Below are 17,207 nucleotides of genomic sequence, written 5' to 3' on the forward strand. Positions count from 1 at the left end.
AGCAATGAGTTGTTCATTTTAAGGAGGTTATCAGTGGTGGTTGGGGCTTTAAACTATCCCTAGCATGCAGAACGAATTCAATTACATTAAGTACATCAAATACTAAATGGACATGTGTGAACTAGGCTGGGAATGTAAGCAGCCTTTGTAACATTCCTCTAAGAAAAAACTATATCTCTATTTCTTCCCAAACTTCAAAAATTGTTTATAAGTAAGCAGTTGCTATTCCTGAGTCTTTTAGAAGACTTTTCTAATTTTTCTATGTTTGATAGCAAATAGAAGATCATCGTTTATTAGGGAAAGCTATAATATAGACCACTGGAGGAGAGGGATGGTTGGGAAAACAATTCAGGGAAATAATTCTACTAATTAAAAAGGTAGACTTAGTTATGTGCTAGCAGTTCCAATTATTTTATCTCCCTACTCCCCTCCCTTAGAACAACCTCTTTCTGGTAAACACCTGTGAATTCTTGTGCAATTTCTATTACAACCAACCAGGAAATGGCACTGCTTATTAATCCATATTGTGCCTTGTGAACATATTAATTCACTTTGAATACCAAAAAAGTATTTGAGCTTTTACAATATGCAAAATACAGTACTTATTAGAGTCAATAAAGAAAACTGAAATAAGCTCATTCGTTCATTAAAGATTTATTAAGTATGCACTATTTTGGGTTGGGCACCTGTGCAAAAAACTCAAAATACAACATTCACTGCTTTCAGGGAAATTACAGCCCAGCTGGGAACGCAGATATTATCAAATAAACTCGCAAGAAAACATAAAACAGAAAATGTGACCAATGCTACAATACCAATGCTACAAAGGAGGATGTCTTCCTTGGTGCTAGTGGAATGTTAGAGAATTAAGGAAAAGATTCAGAAGAAGCAAAGGAGAATATTAACACCCAGTAACAGTTAATTAGGAGAAGACAAAAGGAAAGGGCTGGGAAAGAAAATTTAACAGCATATGCAAATACCCTGAGGCCATGAGAAACAAGGTAAGTAGCAGGACCTGAAAATAAGGACAATGTGGCAGAAGCAGAGACTTGTTTAAGAAAAATGAGAGGTGATGTGTTTAAGGAAATAGTAACACAGATGAATGATCTAGTTCAGCTGCATTTGGGGGTTTTTTTGAGTTAGGATCTCACTGTTGTCCAGGCTGGAGTGCAGTGGCAGGATCATAGCTCACCACAGCCTTGACATCCTGGGCTCAAGCAATTCTTCTGCTATCAGTCTCCATGTAGCTCTCAGCCTCCAAGTAGCTGGAACTACATGCATGTACCACCATGTCTGCGTAATTTTAAAAAAAATGTTTTGGTAGATGGTTGCCTAGGCTGATCTCAAACTCCTGGGCTCAAGCAATTCTCCTTGGCATCTCAGAGTGGTGGGATTATAGGCCTGAGTCACAGCACCTGGCCTAATCAGGCTGTATTAAAGATACCTGTTCACAGTCAGGCATGGTGGCACGTGCCTGTAGACCTACTAGGAAGGCTGAGGTGTAAGAATGACTCCAGCCCAAGACTTCAAGGCTGCTGTGAGCTATGACGTGCTACTGCACTCCATCCCAGACAACAGACTGAGACCCCATACCCCCCCCCAAAAAAAATCAAAACAAAGAGAACTGTCTTCATCCTAAATGCAGTAAAAAGTCATCAGAAGATTTTAAGCAAGGTGAGGTAGGGGCTCACACTAATATTTACATTTTTAAAAGCTTCCTCAGGTTTGTGTGTGGAGAATGGTCTGGAAGAGGACCAGGGGGCTATGGGTGGACAACTGCAATAATCTAGTGAAAGGTGACAGCAGGTTGGACTAAGATGGTACTAAAGATAAAGAAAAGAAGATAGACTGAGAGTTTGAATTAGGAGGTAAAAAAAATCAACCAGGCTTATATTTTTGAAATAGGAGAGCTGAGGAAGAAGGGGGTATCAAAAATAGCTTGTAGTTTTCTGCACTATACAACTAAGATAATATACATGCCATTTACTAAGATAGAGACATTGAAGAAGCTAGTTTTGGATATACTGGGCCTACGTAGTCCTTGAGATATCTAAAGGATAGGTATGTCAAAGAGACAGAGAAGATAAGATGACAGAAAAACTTTTGTGAGAAAAACTTTTGGATCGCAGGTGGTTAACTAAGGTCCTGCAGGTGAGAAGGGCCAGGCTAGGCAAAGAATGCAAGGTAAGAGGGGGGGAGGTGATGTTTGAAGAGAACCACACCTAAGTCCTGGTAATATACGGCAGACCTGGAACATAATAGAGGGACAAAAAAGCAAATGGAAACAAAGCAGAGTAGAGATTAAACTACATGAAGAGATACAGGAAGGAACTAGGTTTGAAAAGGGTGTTAGAGATTAAGAAAGATTTCATCTGGTGATGTGTGGATCATGCCAGCTCATAGTGAGAAAAATAAAAAATCACTTGGAACAATCTTCAAGATGTCTATTAAACGAAGAGAAAAAACAAAAAGCAAGCTACAGAGCAGTGGATATAAATGCTCCTGTTACAGGTATGAACTACAAAAGCTATTTCTGTGATATGCCAGCAACATAAACTGGCTCTTTCTGGAAAAATACACAAGGAAATTCTACTAGCCATCACCTTTAAGAAGGGTCTGGTGCTCCAGAATGCAAAGGAAATCTACTTCTCACTGTATACTCTTTCTACTCTGAATTGTCTTCTGCATGATTTTTAATTAAAAAAAAAAACAAGAGTTGGGGACCCCAGTGAGTCAAGATGAGGGTTATGGCTGAAGAGTGCTATAGAGGAACTACAGGAGAAAACTGAAACCATTAAGGATGTTAAGTAGGCAAGTGAACTTTTTTTTTTTTTTTTTGAGTTGGAGTCTCATTCTGTTGCCCAGACTGGACTGCTGGGCTCCGGTGATCCTTCTGCCTCAGCCTTCCAAGTAGCTGGAACTACAGACGTGCGCTACCACGCCCAGCTAATTTTTGATTTATTGTAGAGATGAGGTTTCACCAAATTGCCCAGGCGGGGACCGAACCCGCAGGCTCAGACAATCCACTCACCTCAGCCTCCCAAAAGCGCGGGATTACAGGCTGAGCCACCAAGCCCGATGTGCTTTCTTATTCTCAATCCTCAAACTGAAGAACTCTTTAACAACAGATTCCCTCAATTCTGGAATAACAAAGATTAATAACAGCTTTCCGGGATTCTCCTATTCTCTGCACACTGTAAAGTTTAAGGTTCATCCAAAATTTAAGCCATTTTGCCAATATATTGTAAATCTGTCTTGCAAGTCAACCATATTTGACAAATCGTCTCATTTTCATTTTCCACTTTCTACTTTAAGACGGGCTATGGTTGGGTAAAATACAATGGACAGCTGATAAATGTACCAAGCTCTCATCCAGTTTGTCATGAAGCTTAAACTAAGATAGACTCTAAAAGCACCTGTTTGTCCATTAGTTTTTTTCTGTATGATTTGGAGTTTGATAGATGATGGCCAGTATGAAAATGTACCTTCTACTATGAAGTGAGTTTTGTGCTACATTCCAAACTTAATAATACCTACACAGAATCTCTAACCTGCAAAATTCAATAAATCTCTTTCCTGTTTATCTTCTGCTTTATGGAAGATCTTTTTCCTTGGTAGACAATGTAATTATAAAACTTCATAATATAGGTAGTACACACAAGATAACAGTGAGGTCCTCCCCAAACTCAGTGTTAATGATCCACTCTTGTAACATTTCCTGAGGATACACCATGTTCCAGGCGCTGCAGGTACTGCAAATACAGTGATGAACAGAACAGACATAGCTCCTGTCCTCACAGAGATTATGCAAACACTAGAACAGCATAAATTTTTCAACATAAAATAATATTAGACAAATGCAAGTCACTTAAATAAGCAGCCTATATCTCAAAAAAAGTGCAGGAAAATAGTATTAACAAATTGATTCTGTATTTTTTTTCTTTTCTTTTCTTTTTGTCTCAACACATTCAAGGAAAGGTCTGGCTACACTCCTATCAGTTAACACTTGTTCACTAAATGATAAGGGAAAAGGGAGGGAGGGAACAGTGTGAAAAAAATTTCCTGGTTATTCTAATAAGCAACTTCCTTAAAAGCTACTAAGTTTAATTGATAAAGTTACTACATCTGAAATCATGGATCCCAACCTTGACTGCCAAATGTAATCGCTCGTTATATTTTTAAAATTTCTAACTCCCAGGTCTCATCCCCAGAGATTCTGATGTGTTAGTCTGGGTTGTGGTCTGAGTGTACAGAGGGCTAAAAGCTCATCAAGTGATAAAATGCACAGCCATGATTCAATTGGAGAGAGGGAGAGATCACAGCTTGCAAATGGAGGAGGGGAGATTATAGCTCACAACTGGAGGAGGGGAGATCACAACTCACAACTGGAGAGAGGGAGAGATCACAGCTCACAACTGCAGAGAGGGAGAGATCACAGCTTGCAAATGAAGGAGGGGAGATCACAGCTCACAACTGGAGAGAGGGAGATCACAGCTGGATAGAGGGGGAAATCACAGCTCACAACTGAAGCGGGGGGGATCACAGCTCACAACTGGAGAAGGGGGAGATCACAGTTCACAACTGGAGAGAGGAGGAGATCTGATATGCAGAAAGAACGGGAAAAAGCAGATTGGAAACTAAAGTATTTCAACCCTCAGATATGACATGATTGACTGCACTCTGTAATTGTTACTCCTATAGGGCAGGTAAAATGAAAAGCTATGATAACTTTTTGCCAAACTCATTAACACCTTGTATTGTAGCGAATTTATCAAGGTAATGCTGCTCTGTTGGATTCCCCCAGAGGCAAGTCAGTCTCCTTGGAAAAACTTCCCTATCAGCACCAAAAAGCTACAGTGATAATCAGCATAATAAACAGCCTTTTAAAATTGATCAAGTGAGTAAATGTCTTGACAATATTCTTACTCATCTACAGCACAAGTTAATTTTGCCTACATATATGTCTTTAAAAAGTAGAATGTTATGACAATTTAAGATCCTTGTTCTTCCTGCTTTATATTTTCTTGCCATGTCCTTCTCCCCCCCGCCCCCGCTTATAAAGCAGAAGCAGACTTAAAAGCATAAACACAAGATATGCTATTAGAGACAGGTAAAATCTTATTTTCAAATCCTATGTAAACATTTATTAAGGTCTTTGACTTTAAATTCTAATCTTTAGAAAATTCTACATAATACAAAATAATATAAAATGCAATATACTAATTATATCTAATTATTAATTCTAGAAATTAACTTGTACATCATTAGACACTGTATGGCTGTTATGCAAGAAAATACTTTTAAAAATAAAATTGAACAGCCTGATATCTGTGGCTTTGGAAGAGTCCAGAAAACTAAATTAAAGACTAGGGGACAAGTAACACTCTTCACATAATAATAAAGAAAAGACCGTTGAGGGACTTTAGTAAATATGCTATCATCTACAAGCATATAAAACAGCAAAATATTCATTAAGAAAATCAAGAATACACTAAACTATGTGACATAAAACATTGGCATAATGGAATTAAGTCAAAAATTTTGAAATTACAAAAGCAACTGTTGCACAACAAACTATAACTGACTCTTCTTTAGGAAAAAGTGTTATAGAAAACACAATCTCGTGTTAATGTAAAGCTGCATTCTCTATCACCTCTAGTATCTATCACCAGTTAAGAGTCTTCTTTTCTACTTCTTTCACTTATGGTCGGGGTTTTCCCTAAGTTCAGTATTTAGCACCTTCCTTGCTTTATATAAAAAGCCATATATCATACACAGTATATGTATTTATTGCTTAGAGATTTCATCCTGTTTCATATAAACTGCATACAGTCAGCTTTAAATATTTAGTTGTAGCTTTGCATATGTTGCATTATTCACTTTTTTTCATGTACTTGGTGAACATTATTCTTGTCTGTCCAACTGTCATTTCAAACTCAATAAAATGATGTTACAAAATAAAACCTGGCCTTGCCAAAGGCCAAAAATTATAGTACCCAATGGGAAAAAATGTGGAGAAAGAGTCATGCTCAAACACTATTGGGTGAGAGGAGAAAGTAAGACAATTTTAAAAAGATTCCTAGCACATATATCAAGAGTCATTTGATCAAGTAATCCCACTTGAGAATGTGTCCTAGGACAATAAACAGATATGAATAAAGGCTTTGTACTAGGAGGCTCAAAGCAAAATAATAGTTACACTCAAAATAACAAATGTTCACAAAAGTGGTAACAGTTAAATCACTTACAGCTTTCAATCAACTATGACGTAGCCAGCTTAAAAAAAAAATTCAAAATTTTGAAGATTGTTTAATGACATGGAGAAATATTCACGACAGATTGAAGGTGAAAAGCAGATCACAAAACTAGTAGTCAATGAATTGTGTAAACAATCTGTATATGTGTAAACAATATGTATATATATCCTACTTTAAAGAGGATAGGTAGAACTATTAAGTGGCTATGTTTATGATGACATAATTGATTTTTATTATATTTTACAGTTTTGCTATTATGTCTTACCAAATATTCTACAATAATTCAGAATGAATATCTCTTATCTGAAATGCTTAGGACCAGAAGTGTATCGGATTTGCAATATTTTTTGATTTTGGCATCATAATGAGCTATAACCCAAGTCTAAACACATTTATGTTTCATATACAAATTATACACAGTCTCAAGTTAATTTTATATCATATTTAAAGTAATTTTGTGCATGAAACAAAGTTTGTATATACTGAATCATCAGAAAGCAAAAGTGTCACTATTTTAGCCACCCAAGTGGACAATCTGGTTGTCTGGCATCTTTACTCTGAATTTATACACAACTGATAAGCAATCATTTTCTTATGCATTTTCACACATAAGTACTTAGTGAAAAACAGAACACACCATTAGTACAGGGAAAAAGTGATGTGCTCAGGGTAACTTCTGGCAGTATGTCAGCTCTCAAAAAGTTTCAGATTTTGGAGCATTTTGGATTTCAGATTTTTGCATTAGGTATGCTCAATCTGTTACACTTTTAATTATAATAAAAATATTATTTTTTAAAATGGCACTTTCATTGTTTCACAACTGTGCAGGCATACAACTCAAGTTTTAAGCTTCCTTCCTCACCAGGCACTCTGAAAGTCCTTTTGAATAGCCTTTCTTAGAGCAATAGATGAGAAACAATAAACTGTACTGAAAGACTTGGAAACCACCCAAGATCTAAAATCTGGTTGCATTTACCAGATGTGTGACACTGGGCAAATTACCCAATTTTTCTGCATCTGTATGTGATGGCACCTACCTTTGGGGTTATAGTGAAGTTGACAGCTCCTACTATTATGTAATTTTCTTGATCACTACTTCCAACTCAGATACTTAACACATCTGACCTGGGATTCAATTATGGATGTTGAGACTTGAATGGCCTTTAGAGATCATTTAGTATGAGTAGTCCCTATTTTACAAATGAGAAAACTGAGATCAGGTGCTTGCTCAAAGCCACAGAGTTAATATGTGGCAGAACGTGAATTCTAACCTACTATTTGACTCCAAGTTCAGCAGTTTCATCAGCATCCTTGGAAAATTCCTCAGGTCTCTGCTCATGCCATTTTATCCTATCTCCCTGATCACTCCTGGCTCTTTCAGTATTCTTTATCTGAATACACTTAATGAATAGAAGATCTTCTCTAATGCCAAGAGTGACTTCTCCCTCTTTTTGACCTCATCTAGTAGACACTGCTGCTTGGTTTTTCAGTTAGGTCACGCTGAGAGGGCCAACTAGAAAAGCACAGTAACTTGGGGTAAGTCAGAAAACATAAAACTTGTAAACAGCCCCTGAAGCCACAGAATATTAACTGATGTTTCACAATAGCCTTGTGAAATAAGAGAAGACTGAGCAATGTTCAATACACATTCTCTGATTCCTAAGACAGGCAAACATTCATTTTTAAACATCAGGAAAACTTAGAATATGACTGAAAACGGATGTGGTAGACTAAAGAGAAGTGACAATGAAACGCAATGTGGTATCCTGAAATGAATCCTGGAACTAAAAAGACATTAGTGAAAAACCATGGTAAAATCTGAATAAAGCTTAATTAATAGTAATTTATCAATATGAATTCTTAGTTTTTGACAAATGTAACAGAAGGCTCCACAACTATTTCCTCATTTACACTTGCCTTCTATTGTCTGAAGAATCAGCACCACAGTAATGTTTACAGTCTATAGTGCAAAGGTCCACCCGAAGATCCCCACACTTTGTGGTGGTGAGGATGGGGTCTTCTCACTCATATTCCATTTGCCAGTGGTCTGGTTGTCATTCAATTCACCAAGTGAAGGCACTGGTCAAAAATATAATTGTATCTGTCAAAAGCCTTATGGTCATTTGTATTAAGAATCCTTGCATTGCACAGTGCTCACAGAAAATTCTAACAATTGGTACAGAGTTGTATGGATCATCTATAAAAAAAAGTACTATGTTCGAAGCTTCTATGACTGTTCAATGTCCCTACGATGAGAGGTAAAGGGCTTTGATTCAAGTGCTATTTGACACTCTATATTAAGACTAAAATCTATTTTAAAAAGGAAAAAAAAAAAGCCAGAAGATCTCTAAGGCATTACTCTGCACTGTACTCCTTTAGAGAAAAAGAAATGTGCTGAAGCATCAGAAGGAACCTCTAAGAGCACACTTAAAATTTAAGACTTCTGCTCTACTAAGGTAAAGAACAGTTCATTTACTGCACAGTCTAACTCTTTTGATCAACCTAACAATGTGACAGTAAGAAGAAGGACTTTATAAAACCCCCACTGTTTTGTTAAATGACATTTTAAACAATGATTTTGAATACCATAGCTGTTGAAGAGTGATTTCCTTTGTCATCAAACTAAAGTTTCTCCAGTGTTTGTAAACTATGATCCACCTGAAATCTCTAGTGTTTACCCAGCCATATCTTTTATATTACACTCTTACACTGAGTAGAAATTACATTTTATGCTAACCTTAAAAGTGTATATGCTATAGCACTTTTATATATCCCAAAGCATAGTAGAATGCTTTCTACATTACAGTTACTAATAAACGCTTGCTGAATAAATGTCAAGCATGATAAAATGCACTGTGGCACAAATCTAATTCTATATTTTTAAAAAATTTTCCGAACCACTAATATTTATTGTATGTACATTATTAAGTCAAGCATTATAGCCTGCTGTAGGGAAAAAAATGAATAAATAAGATGCCTTCTAACTGAATTTACAGATATGAAAATGGCCAAATGCAATACAGTGTAATGTGCAGAACTAGAGACAGTCCAATGTCCCATGGAAGGAGGATGTATCAATACTACTTGAGTGTAGAAGAAAGCTCTATGAATGCACAGCTATAAGGTAATCTTCCATTTTCCTACTAAGAAGATGCACAAACATTTTTTCCTCCCCAATTTAAGTATAAAAACTTTTAGGACTGTCAAAGAAATAGCCAAATGGCCACTTAAAATACTTATTAGTTTAGCTTACAGATATTTAAAATCATCCAACTTAATAAGTTACCGAAACACAGTCAGTTCTCTGTACCCATGGGTTCCAAATTCAGATTCAACCAAAACTAATAAAAATTCATTTTAAAATTATAGAGTATAGCCGGGCTCGGTGGCTCAGCCTGTAATCCCGCGCCTTTGGGAGGCTGAGGTGAGCGAATTGCCTGAGCCCGCGGGTTCGAGACCCGCCTGGGCAGCGAGACCTCATCTCTATAATAAATCAAAAAATCAGCCGGGCATGGTGGCGCATGCCTGTAATTCCGGCTACTCGGAAGGCTGAGGCGGAAGGATCGCTGGAGCCCAGCAGGCCGAGGCTGCGGTGGCCGGGAGTGGCCACTGCACTCCAGTCTGGGCGACAGAGTGAGACCAACTCAAAAAAAAAAAAAAAATTATAGAGTATAACTGTTACAGTACAAATATTCATAGCGTTTACACTGCATTAGGTGATATAATTAATCTAGAAATGATTTAAGTATACAGGAACATGTTCACAGGTTAAATGAAAAACAATGCCATTTTATGCAAGGGACTGCAGCATTCTGAGAATTTGGGTATCTGCAGGGATCCCAGAACCAATCCTCCAAGGATACCAGGGATTAATTGTAATGCTTTCCTCCACGCTCACATTTCGTTAAAATTTTATTCAACCCCTAGACATCAGTGTCTTTGTTGTTACTGAGTTGTAGAGATGCAGCATTTTTGATCCTGCAATTGAAACTATTAAAATAAATTTAACAGGCCCAAATTAGCATTTGCAGACTCTAAAGACAAATGTTTTTCCACTTGATTTTAAAATGTAACCATTTAAATGTTTTTAATCAGCTTTGTTGAAATATAATGTATTTATGATAAAATTCATAATTTTGAAGTGAACAATTTGATAAGTTTTGACAAATGTATACAGTCCTGTAACATCACCATAATCATTATATAGAACATTTCCACTACCTCAAAAATGTTCCTTTGTGTTTCCATGAAGTCCATGTCCTCTCTCTACCCCCTCCCTACTCCTTGAAACCAATGATCTGTTTTCTGTCACTATAGTTTTCCCTTGCTAGAAAACAGTGTGCTAACTTTTGTAACTGGATTAATTCATTGAGCATAATGCTTTTAGACTTATCCATGTTGTGAGGTAGGTAGGGGTGTGTGTGTGTGTGTGTGTGTGTGTGTGTGTGTGTGTGTGTGTAAGACTATCATTTGTTCATTCTACTATATGTATATAGCACCCAGTTGTTTGCCCATTCACTCAGATGATAGACACTGGGTTGTTCCAAGTTCTTCACTATTACGACCACAACTACTATAAACATTTGAGTACATCCTTTTGTGAACAAGTTTTCACTGCTCTTGAGTAAACATCTAAAAGTGGTATTACTGGGTATATTAGTTTTCTAAAGTTGATATAACAAAGGATCACAAACTAGGTTATTCTCTCACAGTTCTGAAGGCTGGAAGTATTAAATCAAGGCGTCAGCAGGGCCATACTCTCTCAAAGGCTCTAGGAGAGCCTCTACAAATCAGTAAGTCCCATGGGTTTTTCTTGTCTTCTGGGTTGCCAGGAACCCTCAGCAGTCCTTGACTTGCAGCAGCATAATAACAAACTCTTCTTCAGTCATTTTGCAGAATTGTTTCTTGAAGTCTCTGTCTTCACAAGGCTGTCTCTTCTTATAAGAACACAAGTCCCACTGGATTAAGAACTCCCTACTCCAATATGACCTTATCTTAAACTAACATATTACATTGCAATACTATTGCCAAATAAGGTCACATTCTGAGGTACTGGAGGTTATATCCTTTCTAGAGGACGTAATTCAACCTGTAACACTGAGTCATATGGTAACTGTACATTTATAACAACAAACTGCTATACAAAGTGGCTGCACCATTTTGCCTTCCCAATTGTCATGCGTGACAATTTCAAATATTCCTCCTCCCTAGCACTTAATATGGTCCACTATGTAGTTGATTTTCACTGAGGTTTTAATTTGCATTTCCTAATGACTACTGTTGCATTATGGGTATTCATATAGCTTCGCTGGTAACATGCTTAGTCAAACGTTTTGCCCAGTTTGAATAGGTTTGTTTTCTCACTATTAAGATGTAAGAGTTCTCTGTATGTTCTAGATACAGGTTAGATATAGGTTTTGCAAATATTTACTCCCCCTGTGACTTGCTTTTTCATTTTCTCAACTGTTTTCTATTTTGATGACGTTGAATTTGCCTGTTTTTTCCTTTTATTTCATGATTTCTGTGTCCTTAGAAATAATTACTGATTTCAAGAACATAAAAGTTTAGACTAATGTTTTATTCTATGAGTTTCATAGCTTCAGCTCCTACATTAGGTCTATGTCCCATTGTGGTATTATAATATAGATACTGGTTTTCGCCCATGGTTCCTGGATCATAACTCTCAGAGTCCTCGTTACAATCTTCTGTTATAATTTTAGGAGTGCTTTAGGCCTTAGGAAACAGAATCTCTCTGATCTTTTTCTGTCCTCCTTTCACCTGCCCAAGGCAGGACACTAATCTGATTGTGGGTCTAAACGCCCTCATTCCAGAGAGAGTCCTGCCCTATACCCTAGAAGAAGGAATGATACACAGAGAGGCCAAGAAAAGACTGGACAGACAGGCCTTGCTGGGCTTAGATCATGTGTTTTTTTGTCCAGTCACATTTCCATACAGTTGTCAATCATGCCTATGTGATGAAGTCTCCATTAAAAACCCAAAACGACAGGTTTGGAAAGCTTCTAGATAGCTAACCACATGGAAGCTCCTGGAAGGTGATTCCACGCCCCTTTCCCCCAAACCTCGCCCTACACATCTCTTCATCTATATCCTTTGTATCATCCTTTATAATAAGCCAAAAAACATAAGTAAATATCTCCTTGAGTTCTGTGAGCCACTCAGCAAATTAACTGAACCCAATGAGGGGGACTGTGGGAACCCCAACTTGAAACTAGTCAGTTATGGAGGCCTGGACTGGCGACTGGTGTCTGGGGGCAGGGGAGGCCTTGTGGGACTGAGACTTCACCCTTTGGGACCTGACACTATCTCTAGGTAGACAGTGTCAGAACTAAATTAGAGGATACCTAGCTGGTATCTGCTGCTTGGTGTGTGGGGAAAAACCCTACATTTCATCACAGAAGTCTTATTCTGCATTGATGACTGTTGTGGTGGTGTGAGAGCTGAGGGAAAAACACAGTTTGAGAGAAGTTTTTCCCAAAGTACCCATTTTACATTAATTTTTGTACAGTGATACATCATTTAATGCTTAATGACAGGAATACAGTCCCAGAAATACATCTTAGGGGATTTCATCACTGTGCAAGTGATACACTGTGTAGTTATACAAAGCTAGATGAAACAGTCAATTACACACCTAGGCTGTAGGGCACAGCCTATTGCTTCTACCCTACAAATATGCACAGCATGTTACTATACTGAATACTGTAGGCAACTGTAACACAATGGTATCTGTGTATCTAAACATAGAAAAGGTACAGTGAAAATATGATATAAAAGATAAAAACCAGTACACCTGAATAGGGTGCTTACCATATACAGAGCCTGCAGGACCAGAAGTAGCTGCTTTGGGTGAGTCAGTGAGTGACTGGTGAGTGAATGTGAAAGTCTACAACACTCCTGTACACTACTGTGGACTTCATAAACACTGTACACTGAGTATACACTAAATTTACTAAAAATGTATCTTTTTTCAATAATAAATTAACCAAAGATTGATTACTGTAACTTCTTTACTCTATAAACTTTTTTAAAACTTTTGGAATTTTTTGTAATAACATTTAGCGTGAAACACAAACACACTGTATGGCTATACAAAATTTTTCTTTATATCCTTATTCTATAAGTTTGTTTTCTATTTTTAAAAGTTACTATTATTATTTTAATTTTTTAACTTTTTTGATAAAAACATACACATTAGCTTAGGCCCACAAAGGGTCAGGATCATCAGTATCACTGTCTTCTACCTCCACATCTTATCCCCGTGGAAGTCCTTCAGGGGTAAAAACATGAGAACTGCCATCTCCTGTAATAACAAGGCCTTCTTCTGGAACATCCCTTGAAAAAATTGCCTGAGACTTTTTACTGTTATCTTTTTTTTTTTTCCCAAATAGGAGTACATAAAAAATATAGTGTAGTAAATACATAAGCCAATAACATAGTTATTTATTATCAAGTATGTACTATATGTATGTATCAAGTAAGTATGGTACTAAATATGTACTATGTATAGTGCCATGATATGTATATATCAAGTATTTGAACTACATATACCTGATATGCACAATACATAGTTGATACATATGTATACAAGACTGGCAGCACTGACTTGTTTACACCATCATCACAAACACGAGTAATGAATCGCCCTATGATGTCCTGATGGCTAAGACATCACCAGCTGATAGAATTTTTCAACTCTCATAATCTTAGGGAATCACCATCATATATCATCAATGATGATATATGATGTGAGGTAATGATCAAGGCTCAATACAGTAAGTCCTCTCTTGTCATTGTTGATAGGTTCTTGGAAACTGAGAGTTAATGTGTGACGATGTAAAATGAAACCAGTATTACCACAGGTTAATTGATATAACCAAGAGTTAAGATCCTACGGCATATTTCTGGTCACAAAAAATCACCAAACTTTGCTACATAAAGACCAAAGTACTTCCAATATCAAATACTGAAAACATGTGGGTTATACATAATTTTTGAAAGATTAATAAAAAAACAAGTAAGATAAGTGTTTATCCACTTATTCCAGTTCACAGTCAAGGGTGGCTAGAGTCTATCCTGGCAGCTAGGGCATGGGTGGGAACCAGCTGGACAGGATGCTACTCCATAGCAGGGCGACTCACACACACCTCCACTCTCACTCATTCAGGCAGGGACAAGTTAAACATTCCAATTTATCTAACGTGCATATCTTTGGGATGTGAGAGGAAACTGGAGTACCCAGAGAAAATCCACACAGACATGGAAGAACACGCAAATTCCACACAGTGGTTTCCCACCACAATCTACTTTTTTCCTCATCGACGTTATAATGAAACAATGCTGAACAACATCATTTAAGAACCTGCTGTGTTTTCCATGCAGATAACTTAGTCATTCTATCGAACACCTGCTGTTGAAATCCTTTCCCTATGGAATTACCTTGGCACTTCTATTGAAAATCAACTGACCATTTATGTGCAGATCTATTTCTTGGCTCTTTATTCTTTTCCACCAAACTATGAGTCCACTCTTATGCCAAAGCCACATTATCTTGATTACTGTATCTTTACATTGCATGTCTTAGAATCAGGTAGTGAGTTCTCCAACTTTGTCTGCAAAAAACAGAATGTCCAAGATGTTGCCTGTTGTCTGCTATGATCCAGTTCCTCCATTCTGTCCATTTCAAGAAATGTGGTATTTCAAAGATACCACTCAAGAAAAGCAGGATTATGTCTTTACTGTTTGAAGATTGTACTGCATGGACATCATATCCCACACCAGGGGCTTATTTTAATATATACCAACAGAGTTCAACACCAAATTTAAAAAATCTTAAATTCTAAGCTGCTATTAAAGGATAAACAAAATTCATTAAAAATCTTAAATTCATCATTATAAGTGATATAAGTTTATATCACTCATAATGATAAGTTTATATCACTTATAATAAGTTTATAATTATAAGTTTATATCACTTATAATGTGACTCTCCTGTGCTCATGGCAAAAACCTGGAAATATATAAAATAAGACTACATATTATTACTAATAAGCTTAACACATTATTACATTTATTTATATTATCTATATAATGAAATAGTTACATATTAATATCTAATATACATATATAATACATTACCAGTAAGAATAATATATTATTATAAGTAAGAGTCATTAGCAATAGTTATTACTACTTAAAAATTAATTCATACTCTTTGGGAATACATTTAAAAACAAAAATCAATAAAATGATGATAATTATTTTTATGACAATGATAAAAGCTGTGCTTGAGTCCAAAAAGAAAAATTAGTAGTTGGAAGAACTACTGTAACCACCAAAAGAATACCCCAGGGGAAAAATTACACATATATAAAGTCTTGTGTCATACAAATCGCAGAATAACAGGTCCTCTAGAAATCTTTTACTTGTAGGTTTCACTTTTTGCCATTGAAAATATCCCTTACATAGGATGCATAAATACTAAAAAGTTATTTTGCTATACTGTACATAAATTTTAAAATATTAATACTAATCATAAAGCATCTGAGTGACTTAACAGTTTACAAATGATCTGCGTATTTTATAAGTATATTATGTAGCTTTTCCAAAGAGAATTTTATCATTTATCTAAATAGAGTTACCTAAAATGCCAGTTGTCTCGTCTTTCCCCTCTTCCTAAATTACAAGTATCAAACTAATTCTTCCCAGATGCTATTACTACATAGTCTTTAGATATGCTAGCTTTAGATTTTTTCATGTCAATGATAAAAGCTGTGTTCAATTTCAAATTCTAACTTTCTCTGTTACTAAAATCATTTCACTTGTTGAAAGCCATATTTTTCTCTTTCAATGCCTCTTTTGTAACTTTAAATCAAAATGAAATAAAATTCAATGTATATACTGAATTTTGAGATGAGCATAAAATAGTATTGTGACATGCTAGTGTCAGGAAATTTCAGATAAGTATTTGATAATCCTAAAATTAAATCAAACACTTGCCCATAAATTTCAGTGGTTCCCAATCAGTTGCAAATAAGGAGGCACTCTTAAAAATTATATTTTTTCAACCCCATTTTCTTTGCCTGCCCAAATTATAGTGATAAACTTTAAACTTCTTTTAATTTTTCAAAGAGACTAAATTTTTCTTACTTAGAAAATATCAAGTTTTAAAAAACTAGAGTTAGCAGTAAAGAAATGGTATATATAAATGAGTAAGTTCAAAGATACAAAGATGATATTAAAAAGTACAAAATTATTCACTCATGTTCCTTTGAAACTTCATTATCTTATCCACACTATCTACTACAAAGGTTCTCTTAAATAGGGGCTATTTAATAAGTCAAATGAATTTTCTGTAATCTACGTCTATGAAAGGGTAATATGTATTATCAGCAGAAGCTGACAATCTACAGAAATAAATGGCACTAATTAAAAATTAATGTTGAATATGTGTTATGTCATACAATTGCTACCAGGTGAGTAAGACTACATTTTATTCTACTTTTTCTTTGAAATAATGGTGTTCATGTTACCTTTCATAAGATAATCAACAAAAAGTTTACTTTGTCAGAGTTGTCTCCCAAGGAAAACCGAGCATAGAATCTGCTCAAAGTTGCACTGGAAGCTTCTGCTTCTTCAGAAATAAAAACCTTAGAAAAGTGATCATGAGCCATTTCTGGTTTCCAGGTTTTGCTAGTGATATACCTCCCTAAAGCTGGTTTTCCATTTCAGAAAATAATTCTTGGGTGATTAAGAACAGGTTACATGGCATTTCCAATATGGCATTTGTGAACAGGGTAAACTTTTGAGTTAGACAGAAACAATGGTACTTTAAAAGTCACTAACTCTGGAAACATTCAAATCACGAAAGTACTGACTGAAATTACACTGCTGCACAGTTCTTGTATTATATTAGAGTTAAGATATTAAATT

At 36.0% G+C, this 17,207-nt stretch overlaps 1 protein-coding gene across 2 annotated transcripts in view; it reads right to left on the minus strand.

The window, feature by feature from the left end:
* Positions 1–17,207, minus strand: part of UBE2E3 (ubiquitin conjugating enzyme E2 E3) — an 83,175-nt gene that overhangs the window by 10,940 nt on the left and 55,028 nt on the right. The window lies entirely within an intron of this gene.

The sequence above is a fragment of the Carlito syrichta genome, unplaced genomic scaffold (assembly GCF_000164805.1).
Source record: "Carlito syrichta isolate Samal-C Ts95f unplaced genomic scaffold, Tarsius_syrichta-2.0.1 Scaffold302610, whole genome shotgun sequence".
NCBI classification, from domain to species: Eukaryota; Metazoa; Chordata; class Mammalia; order Primates; family Tarsiidae; genus Carlito; species Carlito syrichta.